Below are 12,368 nucleotides of genomic sequence, written 5' to 3'. Positions count from 1 at the left end.
CAATTAGCAATGTCTGCCATAGGCATTGAAAAGGATGACTGGCGGCCGGGCGCGGTGGCTCACGTTTGTAATCCCAGCATTTTGGGAGGCCGAGGCGGGCGGATCACGCGGTCAGGAGATCGAGACCACGGTAAAACCCTGTCTCTACTAAAAATACAAAAAAAATTAGCCGGGCGTGGTGGCGGGCGCCTGTAGTCCCAGCTACGTGGAGAGGCTGAGGCAGGAGAATGGCGTGAACCCGGGAGGCGGAGCTTGCAGTGAGCCGAGATTGCGCCACCGCACTCCAGCCTGGGGGACAGAGTGAGACTCCGTCTCAAAAAAAAAAAAAAAAAAAAAAGAAAAGGATGACTGGCATCACTTGCCATCTTTGTTGAACATTTAGACATTTCACTAATTGTATTGAAATCATTTCTAAACACTTTTAAGCTAAAGAACCCTTTCTTGCAATAAAACCTTAGTCCAGGGCCAATTAATAATCATGTATTCTGGTTGAATCGCACCTCCAAATACTCAGTGCCACCATTACTCCTTTCCTTGGGTACTTCTGGTGTTCACAAAGCATTAGGTATTCTACAGAGCACAATCTGAAACCACTGTTTAGTGAATTACAAGTATTAAGGTAACTCAAAGTCATAAACATTAAGGTAATTGGAACTCCTGTTCTTCATATTCCTTTTATTCTTTCTCTATTGGTTCTGTTGTCCACATTTCTCTTAACAATAAAATTTTCTACATTAGCAGGCCCCACTCTTGGCTTTCCTTGTGTTAATTTTTCTTCCATAATTATATTCTGCCTAATATGCGCCACCAAAAGAAGTGGATTTCTTCAGTATAAGTCTAAATTATTTCGTAATTTTATATTGACTTATTTTCCCTTGCCAATATTCATAGGGAAACTTCTCCAAATTTTTCTAAATCAGTCTATAAATTCTAAATTTTTAAAAGAAAATCCACAAACCCATTTTAAACCCATTTAAAAGCATGTGCTATAAAAGGTCTATTAATATCAAAGTAAAATTCAAAAATGAAGGGCAAAGGGGGAAAACCTACTCTACAAAATATTAACATGTACTAAAAAGCCCAGTACAGCTGCAGGCACGTAGAGTTCATATATACATACAACAGTTCATACATACATGAGAGCGTTATATATAATAACTTCACAAAGTAAAAGAAAATACTGGTGTTGGCTTACTGTATAGAGCAAAAACTGATCTAAGAATCGGGCAGAAAGTAAAGTGGGCACCTTATCACACCATATAGAAATTTGAATTCCTGAGAGATTAAAGAGTTAAATGTAAACTTCACCTTTTCAAAGTTATTAAGAAAAAAAAAATTAGGCAACTATTTTTGAGACACAGATGTAAAAAACTTTCTGAAACATGGCCTAAAAAGCATAAATCATAAGACATAAAATTAATTGATTTTTCTAAAAACAACGAAAATTTTCAGTTAAGGATACCATAGATAATTTCATAGGTAAACTGAGAGAACACCTAAAACCAATGAGGAATTAATACTGGTTAACATATACTTATATATTCAGAGGAAACCAATAGAAAAATGAGCAAAGAACCTTGAAAAGGAAGTGTTCAGAAGGAGCCCATACTGTTTAAAACTCATAAAATCACTAGTAATCAGGAAGATACAAATTAAAAAACCAATGAGATATCACTTTATGTCATCAGAAGAGCATGAATTTGAATGAATTCTGTGCAGTATTGATAAGAATATAGAAAGATGGGAACTCTTGTTTACTGCTAACAAAAGCATAAATTATAAAGTTATTCTTCAAAGCGATTTGGAAGACCTAACATTTCTATGTTCTTTATGCTCTCAAAGCACCCTATGGGCACCTCTACTTTAAATATATTAGCTTAAATCTCATTTCATGTTCTTATTTACATACCTTTCTCTCTCACAAGCTTCTCCATTTTCTTTACTCAAAACTCCTGTTGAAACTGATAAATGGAGAAATAGCAATAAGCATATTATTTAGGTAATAGAAGTAAATACCAGAAGCACATTGCCACTGTGTAGCTGAAGTAGGTAGTGAGAAAATACAAGGCAGAGGGCTGCTATTTTTCATTTTAATAATCCCTACAATCCATTTTATTTTTTAATTCTATGCCTGTATTTCTTGAAGAAAGTCAAATACCAAAAAAACCCAAAAAACTAATTTTATTATTTATTTTTTAAACTTCAAGTTCAGGGGTACAGTGAAGGTAATCTCATGCCACAGGGATTTCGTATACAGACTATTTTGTCATGCAGGTATTAAGCCTAGTACAAGTTAGTTATTTTTTCTAATACTCCCCATCCTCCCACCCTCAACCCTTTGGTAGGCCATAGTATCTGTTGTTCCCCTTTATGTGTCTATGTGTTCTCATCATTTAACTCCCACTTGTAAGTGTAAATATGCAGTATTTGCTTTTCTGTTCCTGCATTAGTTTGCTAAGGATAATGGCCTCCAGCTCCATCCATGTTCCTGCAAAGGATATTACCTCATTTCTTTTTATGACTGCGTAGTATTCCATGGTCTACCATTGATGAGCATTTAGGTTGACTCCATGTTTTGCTATTGTGAATAGTGCTACAGGGAACATATGTGTCCATGTGTCTTTATGATAGAACAATTTATATTCCTTTGGGTATATACCCAGTAACAGGATCGCTGTGTTGAATGGTAGTTCTGTTTTTAGGTCTTTACAGAATAGCCACAGTTTTCTATAATGGTTGAACTAATTTACACTTCCACCAACAGTGTATAAGCATTCCTTTTTCTCCATAGCATAGATTATGGTGCACAGTGATCATAATAATCAGAACCAAATGTTCACTTAATGATAGAAAGAAAACTCTTATTTTAGAAACCTAAAGCCATAAAAAGAAAATAAGATAATTTGAAGGAGACAGAATCTGAGCTAGAGAGGCTAACTAGAGTTCTCTTATATACACACATTCACACACATTATTTTTTGCAACTATATGTCACACACGGTCCTGGTTCTGGGTTAAAACCACAACTCTGCTTTTATGGAATATGCAATATCATTAGGAATATGTAAGGGATGGGCTTTTTTTTTTTTAACAATGTGCTGAGAGACAGGGTATATACAGGAGCAGCACCCAGTTGAAGCTTAGACAGTCAAATAACTCTGCCTGAGTGAAAGGATCTGTGTGCCATTCACGTATTGAAACATTCCCTTTTCTAATTTCTTCTAGCCTTTTAAATTGGATTACAAATTTGTTGAGGTATGCTGTGGCAGGCAGAAGAACATCACTCAGACATTCCAAGACAATTTGACCTATCTTCTGTAAGGAATTATATTAGATAAAGTGAATAATTAGTAGAAGATTTATTAGTTTTTTTATGGGTTTTGTTTTGCTCTTCTTTTTAGATAGGGTCTTGCTCAGTCACCAAGGTTAGAGTGCAGTAGTGTGACTGTAGCTCATTGAAGTCTCCAATTCCCAGGCTCAAGCTATTCTCCCACCTCAGCCCCCACAAGTAGCTGGGACTCCAGGTGTGGGCCACACACCTGGGTAATTTTTTTCACTTTTTGTAGAGTCAGAGTCTCCCTATGTTGCCCAAGCTGGTTTTGACCTCCTGGCTCAAGCAATCCTCTCACATTAGCCTCCCCAAGTGCTGGGATTGCAGGCATGAGCCAACTACGCCTAGCCTAGGTGATTTATTTTTGTTTAATTTTTATTTTGTTCTAGTAATTTATTTATAGAAAAGAGATTTAGTCTTCTAATCAGCTACTTGGAACTCTTTGTTAATATTTTCTACTCTATTGTCTTCTAATTAATAAAAATGAAGATGAATCCTAAAAGAAATGCTATCATTTAATTGTTTTCTAAATGAAAAGGAAAACATTACATCATATAAAGCATAAGGATAAAACAAGTGTCTTTTGAATTCTACTGCTGAATATCATAATACAAAATCCTTAGCCTGGTGAATTTCATGATTTGGAAAAATATATTATAAATTTGGAGTAAAGAAATAAAACATATGTGTTATATAGGTCCTGATGTGTAACTGATGTTCAATAGAAAAATTATACTAACATTTTAAATACTGTTTTAATATTGTATAGCACATGGCTTCCTGAATAATGGTGAGAACTAAGGATTGTTTTATTTTCTCAAAACAGGGTAGTTAACTATAGCCAAACAAGAGGAAGTAGGTAACTGTTGATTGGCTATGAAGGCTGATATTATAACCAACATTTCAGTGAACAGAAAATCAACAACCAAATTCTGTCAAGGCAACAAACTCACAAGTTTAATTCACAAATTAATAACAAATTTAACTGTTTGGTAATGGTGATGTATGCTAATGGAATTTTTAAAAAGTAATCATAGGCTTCTGAGGAATATGGTAAGATTTCTCAGGAGGCAGCAGTGCCTACATTATTCCTACCAAAATTTACAAAGAGCTCAGAAGGTACTATGAAGCAGGCATTTTCTTTTTTGCATTAGCATGAGAGAAACATCATGTTACTGTCATTTGTAAAGATGTTGCAAACAGAAAAAAAAAAAAAGAAATAGCTAAAATGTTTAAAAGCTACTTCTGCAAAGGCTAAATACTGTAAAACTGCCACCAGAGATACACAGTGCCCACTATAATTACCATCCCACTTTGATTAAAGCAGTTTAAATTCCACAAGGACATGGATGTGTGTCTGTTATTTATTTCTTAATCCTATGAACATAGAATACTCCCTTGCACATAGTAGGCACACAATAAATATTTGTTGAATTAATGTATTAATCTGTAGACTAATAAACATAAAACTAGACAGGCATGGGAATTTAAAAATGAAATTTTAGGTAGAATAAATAGTAAGATATAAACCAGGACAGAGATATTATCCTTAAGTAATCCTAGTTCAAAATTTAGTTCAATGATTGTTCAAAGGAGGAAATAAAGGAATGCTCTGTCCCACTGCCTTAATTTAATGTGGAGCAAAATCAATTATATTTTGGAACTTCAAAAAAACATTACTGAGGTCATACATTTTGGAGTTAAGTATGTAATATTGTTTTAAAGTTCAAAAACTAGTGATTTAACCTATACCTTAATAAAACATAATTTGTAGTTTTGATAGTTAATACTAGAACTCCACTGTAGTGAAGACTGCATATGATGCAAAGCTATGATGCAGATCTAAACATATACACATAAATACTAATTATAGCTAATCTACAACAGATTTATTCCATGAGTTTCTCAAATTACCCTTCTAATATCTTTGTGGAGTACTGAGGTAAAAGGAGATTCTTGAAAATTGCTAAGGATAGGTACTTTAATTACCACTGAGAACTTAAATTTGCTCTCTTTGAGCCACATTGAGTGAAACATGTAAGCATTATCTGTACAGAGTGGGGCCTATGTAAGCTTTATTCTTGCCTGACTGACCTACCCCTCAGTTAACAATACCTGGATCTAAGAAAGTGGAGCCAATGATCCTTCAAGACTCCATTACATCCTAATAAATCCATTAAGAAGATACATTCACAGAAATAGAGGTGAAATAAAACTGTACCTTGAAAAAAATTGGAGCCACAATGAAAATTAACCCTGCTGACATTATGGGTACAGTTTGAAATATATTTATTCAAGAATAGGATAATTTTGTTTTCAGTCATTTTTTATATTTATAAATTCCTTTCTAGCTTCAAGTTGGAAATACCTAAATATTTTATTGGCAGATAATGTTCTGTCAGATAATGTAAAAATCAAAATTTAATCAATAAGCAGTCTAGTAACAGTAATAGTAAAATGGAAGTTAGCAAGCAATCATCAAAGAAAAGTATAATGCTAGGACAGTTAGTTGTAGGTTTCTGCCTCCTTGGATTTTACTCAGAGCAAAAGTAAGAGCTCCCTGATGGAACTGTTTAAAAACGCAATATCATATTTACACAAAACAGGTAAAAATACTTTAAAATCAAATTTCAGGCCAGGCACGGTGGCTCATGCCTGTAATCCCAGCACTTTGGGAGGCAAAGGAGGGTGGATTGCTTGAGGTCAGGAGTTTGAAATCAGCCTGGCCAACATGGTGAAACTCCGTCTCTACTAAAAATACAAAAATTAGCCAGGCATGGTAGCGGGCACCTGTAATGCCAGCTACTTGGGAGGCTGAGGCATGAGAATTGCTTAAACCTGGGAGGGGGAGGTTGCAGTGAGCCGAAATTGCGCCATGGCACTCCAGTCTGGGCGGCAGAGTGAGACTTCGTCTCAAAAAAAAAAAAAAAAAAATTCAAATTGCATAAAAAGCCTTTTTCACCTTCAGTCATTGCAATTACTAAACATCTGTTATGTACCAAGTTTATGATCTGCTAGAGAGACAGAGATAAAAGACAAACTGTTGACTATGCTTAAGGACAGGTTAAGCATGTAGTAAGTATGCTTTTAAGTGAATGATATTTTCCAAGGACAAGGATAGATCATAAGTTAAAATGTGATATCATGTAAGCAAAAGTAAGCACAGGGTAATACCAACTATAACAGCAATTTGTCCTGGGAAAATAATAATTATTTTTGAGGCAGGTAGAGAAAGTGACACATTTGTCTGAATCACAACCTAATACCCTTCTGAATTTCTCATGAGGTAATCAAAAGAATAAATATTATATTCTAATAGCTGAAGACTTTTAAGTATATTTAAATTTTTATCTACTTTTTATAAAATATTACTGGCAATAAAATAATTTTGATGACATTTAAACTTAGAAAAAGGCTTCTGTAGTGACTGTATCTCACTTTTCATAGAACAGAGTATAGCTTTTATAAAAAATGTTCATGCTAACTAGAACTGTTTGTTAAAATAATTATGAGAGCTATTAAAGTCACATAAACCATAAACATGTAAATGTATGCTACCATGATGAGCGAAGAATAATACATGTCTAAAATAACATAAATACTGTTTGGTATTTCCAATATCCTGTGGGAGAGGAAAAAATCACAGTGCTCTTGACACTGTCACTAAAAGTAAAATATGAAAAATTGGAAAGAGGAAAATAATTTCAGACAATAAAATTAAAGTACCAATTCTGATTCAAAGGTAAAAAAATTTTATAATCATAAGCAATAGGTTAAACACAATCTCCTAGGTTAGAAAAAACTGGACTTAATTCATTCTACGGGGGCATGTGCTCAGTTGGGGGCTCAAAAAATACACCAGTAAGTCAATAAAAATGAATTTCTTCAAAAAACACCTGTTTTTATTATTTATTTATTTATTTATTTATTTTTTGCCTGAGAGTCTGGTAAGACTAAATTAGAAAAAACCAGCAAAGAAAAATTCAGAAATGCTATTAGTAGAATTGCTAAAGCAGGTTTAAATAGACTCAGATTATACAAAATGGTCTCATTTTAGTTTCAAGTTCTTTATTGCAGTAAGATGCCTAAGCCTTAAAAAAATGCATCATATTTAAAGGTGCTTCATGTATTTATTTTATTCTCTCACCCCCTCCTGCCTCTGATCTTCCTTCCTTTCTTTCTTACATAAGAAAACAGGTAAGCTCATCACCCTTTCTATGCTAAGCAACAAATGCTTTTTTTTTTAACTAATATAACAAGTTTAAGACAAGCATTTATGATCATCAAAACAATTCACTGGATTATATTTTTTCATTTCCCGCTCTTATTTTCATTGACAAGAAGCTCTCATTTTCAGCAAAATAACAAAGTGATCAAGTGTGTAAACATGGCTTACAGAAGCAAGTGTGCATTAACATAGATGAAAATGACTATGCAGCCACTTTCCTGCTGCTAGAGATGCTCTATCTATCTCTTGTCATACCGGGGAAATGTGACACAGGCAGTCTAGATAAATAAAACTCCAACCTCAGAGAAAGTATTTTCAAGTATGTAAAAAAATAGGATATTGGGAGTTGTTGGATTTCCTAATCATCTGAGGAATAAATAACCACAGCTATATAAGGACTCTGACAGTTCTGAATGACTTCAGATTTTCATGTTCTATCACTTGTTGAACAATCCCAATTCCAGATCCTTTCTTTGTGAAGTCTGTAGTCTTACTCTAATATCAGCTCTCTCAGCCTCTATCACAATATAATATATTTACCAGTAAGGAGCATCCTCTACACGTTAATGTTTTGTGATAAAAACATTTCAAGGGTAACACCAATATATTCTCATCCAGGATATGGTATTTGTTTCAAAAATTCTGAATTAATATTAAAGCTATTTAAATTTATGAAACTCTGATTTCCTGCCTATCCACAGCTTCCTCAACACTTCCATTTTCTTGAATTAAAAGTTCTACCAACACTGAGGTACCTCCACCTTCTATTCTAATCTACCCATATAACCCAGAATTTCTTTTTCATAAAATAAAAGCTCCTGAATGCAACTTGAATTGGGCAGTGTGCTGAGCAGTGCTTAAAAAAAAAAATCACTGGCATTGGCATGCACTGGGTCAGGCACTGGATTTTCTTCTGAGAGTCAATTTAACTTCAGCAAAGTAAACGAAGACAGAACACAGGTTCAAAGGAGCTGAGGTTGGGTGAGAAAATATACTCACTTTACAGTACTTGGTTTAGAAAATATGCTCATTTTACAATACTGAGTCTTTTGTTCCAATTTTGCTTACTTCACAGATTTATATTCATCTATTTAGAGAAGCTATTGTATACATTTGTTAAAGTAAAACAGGCCAGGTGCAGTGGCTCACGCCTGTAATCCTAGCACTTTGGGAAGCTGAGGTGGGTGGATCACCTGAGGTCTGGAGTTCAAGACCAGCCTGGCCAACATGGTGAAACCCCATATCTACTAAAATACAAAAATTAGCCAGGCATGATGGTGGGTGCCTGTAATCTCAACTACTCAGGAGGCTGAGAGGGGAGAAAGGCTTGAACCCAGAGACGGTGGTTGCAGTGAGCCGAAATCGCACTACTGCACTCCAGCCTGGGCGACAGAGTGAAACTCCATCTCAAAAAAAAAAAAGTAAAACAACACAGGTATATGGCTTAGGAAATGAAACGTTTTAACAGCTTGTTTGAATTTTCTTACATAATCTCATCTCTAACTCAATAGGAGGATGTATTATAATATAGATAGCCCAAATTTCAGGCTGGCATTTTTAATGAATACATTTTCGCCTCTTTTCTCTTTTTTGTTCTTTCATTAAGAGAAGTGGGCATCCTTTTTTAAACAGCTATTGCTTATATTGCTTATTTATGTAATTGTTGTTGAGAATAATTCCTACATCATCATTTGATTCTAGTATCTTACTTAACTCTATATCCCGGATGAATTCTCTCTTTTTTTTTTTTTTTAGACAAGGTCTCACTCTTTCGCCCAGGCTAGAGGGCAGTTACACGATCTCGGCTCACTGCTACCTCCACCCCCCTGTTCAAACGATTCTCCTGCCTTAGTCTCCCCAGTAGCTGGGATTTTAGACACATGCCACCATGCCCAGCTACTTTTTTATTTATTTAATTTTTTATTTATTTATTTTTATTTTTAGTAGAGATGGGGTTTCACCATATTGACCAGGCTGGTCTCCAACTCCTGACCTCAAGTGATCCATCCACCTCGGCCTCTTTCTGTGTTTTTAATCAAATAATAGTTACTTCTTCAGCAACATACAGTATAAAATAAAGCAAATTATCACGGTCAATAAGTGATAAGATTTAAAAACAAAAAAGTCACAATAGCATCATTACTGTTAGAACTGAAAAAGATTGAAATTATGACTATATTGTTGAAGATTTTATAAAATGTATATTTTTACTCAGATGAGAATCTGTAGGAAACTGGCTTGCAAGTAAAGACAGGGGTTTGGTTTCTTTTAATGGTTTTTAGCCACTAGACTGTATCCAATGTTTATAAAGAATCGCTTAAATATAAGCACTATGCTAGGAGCTGTCCAGATATCAAGCCAAAGACTGACAAGATGCTCTCTAGGTACTCAAAATAGTTAAAGGCATATCCCTGACATGACAGTGGGCAATTCAAAACCCCACTCTCACAGTTTTCTGAATTACCTTAAAGCATTCCTGACTGTGTATCAAGTCAAACCTGTTAGAAAACTGTTTGGGGGATATCCTTTTTAAAACCTACAGAAACATTATCAAAAATAAAAATAATAAAATTTGCAAGCATATTCATTTAGCTACTGAAAATGTTTCTCAATGATTCAACCTTGCTAAACTCATCACCCAATATCAGTCCTTCTTCAAGAACTTTCCTGATGAAGTTAATTATTTGCCAGTGGGTTCCAACTTCTAAACACCTACATACCTGGTTTAGGAGCTTCTATGATAGAGGAGAAAACTAGTTGATCTCTTTAGGCAATCTTAACGCTGTATCTACCATTTCAGACATTAATTTATCACCTCCACTATATATTTTTACTTCCAAAATTTCCATAGTATTATTGGATTAATAAAATTTTATCGAGATGTCGAGATACAGTGTGTTTTTAAAAACATAAGCTGACTTCTGGTTTCTAATTCCACACATAAGGAGCTTGGGAGTCACCACTCCACCCTAACAAGAAGTAAAAAGCTGAACAGGTTGAAAAATCAATTCTTCCAAGATCCATAAGAGAGGTCAGGATGCAGTGCAAACCACTGGCCCCAGGATTGAAGAGGTAGACAATAAAACCAAGGAGTCCTATGATCACCACTATGGGAACCAGTACCAGAATAGGAAAATCTGAGCTGTAATTGATGCCTTGATGAAATTTCAGTGAAGACAATCCTAAAAGGATAACTCCAGGGGGACCCAGGTATACTTCCCCGCCAGCTTGTCCATTATGAATGGATTTTCACCGTAGATATCAAACAAACATCACTTCAAGTTTCCAGCAGAGGGGAGGGGAAAAAGAACCATTTAAAAATATGCCAGTGGCCGGGTGTGGTGGCTCATACCTGTAATTCTAACACATTGGAAGGTTGAGATGGGTGGATCACCTGAGGTCAGGAGTTCGAGACCAGCCTGGCCAACATGATGAAACCCTGTGTCTACTAAAAATACAAAATATAAAAATTAGCCAGGCATGGTGGTAGATGCCTTTAATCCCAGCTACTCGGGAGGCTGAGGTGGGAGAATCCCTTGAACCAGGGGGGCGGAGCTTGCACTGAGCCGAGATCATACCAATTCACTCCAGCCTGGGTGAAAGAGCGAGACTCTGTCTCAAAAAGTAATAAATAAATAAATAACAATAAAAATATACCAGGGCACTCTGTTCTTCTCAACAAGACTTGACCTCAGGAGATACTAGTTAACCAGAGCCTACCCCACTGGGATAGTATCACATTATCAAAAACTACTTGACCTGAAGGAAAGGAAATATTAAACTCTAGTCAGCTCTTGCCTTCAATTTAAGAGAAGAAATGCCCAGCTCCAGCCCAATCTAGCCATCCTCTCCCACCTAAGGGGCAGGGGGGAGAAAAAACTGAAAAACACTTGTGAAGTTCACAATCAAAAGTCATAAGCTCACTAAAAGACTGAGGCCTAATCCTAGAACTATAGACTGCTTTCTGTCTTCCCAAACCTCACCATCACACTACTAAGGGACCATTTCTAGCAGTTTCTTTTGCCAAGTACATCATGTCCAGCTATCAAGAAAACATTACAAGGCATATCAAAAGGCAAAAATCATAATTTGAAAGGACATCTGAATCAGACATAGCAGGTATATTGGAATTATCAGACCAGGAATGTAAAACAACTATTATGAAAACTATGGTTAATGTGCTAAGTGCTCTAATGGATAAAGAAGACAGTATCCAATAACAGATGGGCAATGGAAGCAAAGAGACGGAACTCCTAGGAAAGAACAACAACAAAAAACAAACAAAAACAAAACTAGAGATTTAAAAAACTGCTATAACAGAAATGAAGGCTTACTACTAGACAGGACACAACTTATTGGTAAACTGGATGCAGCTGAGGACAGAATCTCTGCACTTGAGGATATCTCAGTAAACACCTCTAAAACTAAAAAGCAAAGAGAATAAAGATTGAAGAAAACAAAACAGAGTATTTAAGAACTGTGGGAAAACTACACAATGTCTAATATACACATAATGGGAATACAAGAGGAGAATAAAGAGGGAAAGAGAATAAATATTCTACACAATAATGACAATGACAGAATTCCGCCAAAATATTGTCAAACACTAACCCACAGATTCAGAAAACTCAGAGAACACCAATTAGAATAAATGTCAACAAACTACACCTACGTTTATAATTCTCAAACTACAGATAATCAAAGAAAAATAAAAAAAAGAACACCTTACCTATACAGAAAAAACAGATAAGAATTACATCTAATTTCTCCCTCAGAAGCCATGCAAGCAAGGAGAGAGAATAGAATGAA

General features: G+C 35.3%; 1 protein-coding gene across 1 annotated transcript in view; it reads right to left on the bottom strand.

Annotated features, from left to right (window-relative positions):
• The window catches only part of FOXP2 (forkhead box P2), a 607,622-nt gene that overhangs the window by 407,990 nt on the left and 187,264 nt on the right, over nucleotides 1-12,368 (bottom strand). The gene's annotated exons all lie outside the window — the stretch shown is intronic.

The sequence above is a fragment of the Hylobates moloch genome, unplaced genomic scaffold (assembly GCF_009828535.3).
Source record: "Hylobates moloch isolate HMO894 unplaced genomic scaffold, HMol_V3 SCAFFOLD_1, whole genome shotgun sequence".
In the NCBI taxonomy this organism is placed as follows: Eukaryota; Metazoa; Chordata; class Mammalia; order Primates; family Hylobatidae; genus Hylobates; species Hylobates moloch.
Note: the sequence above shows the minus strand (reverse complement) of the source record. Positions and strands in the feature narration are given on the sequence as shown.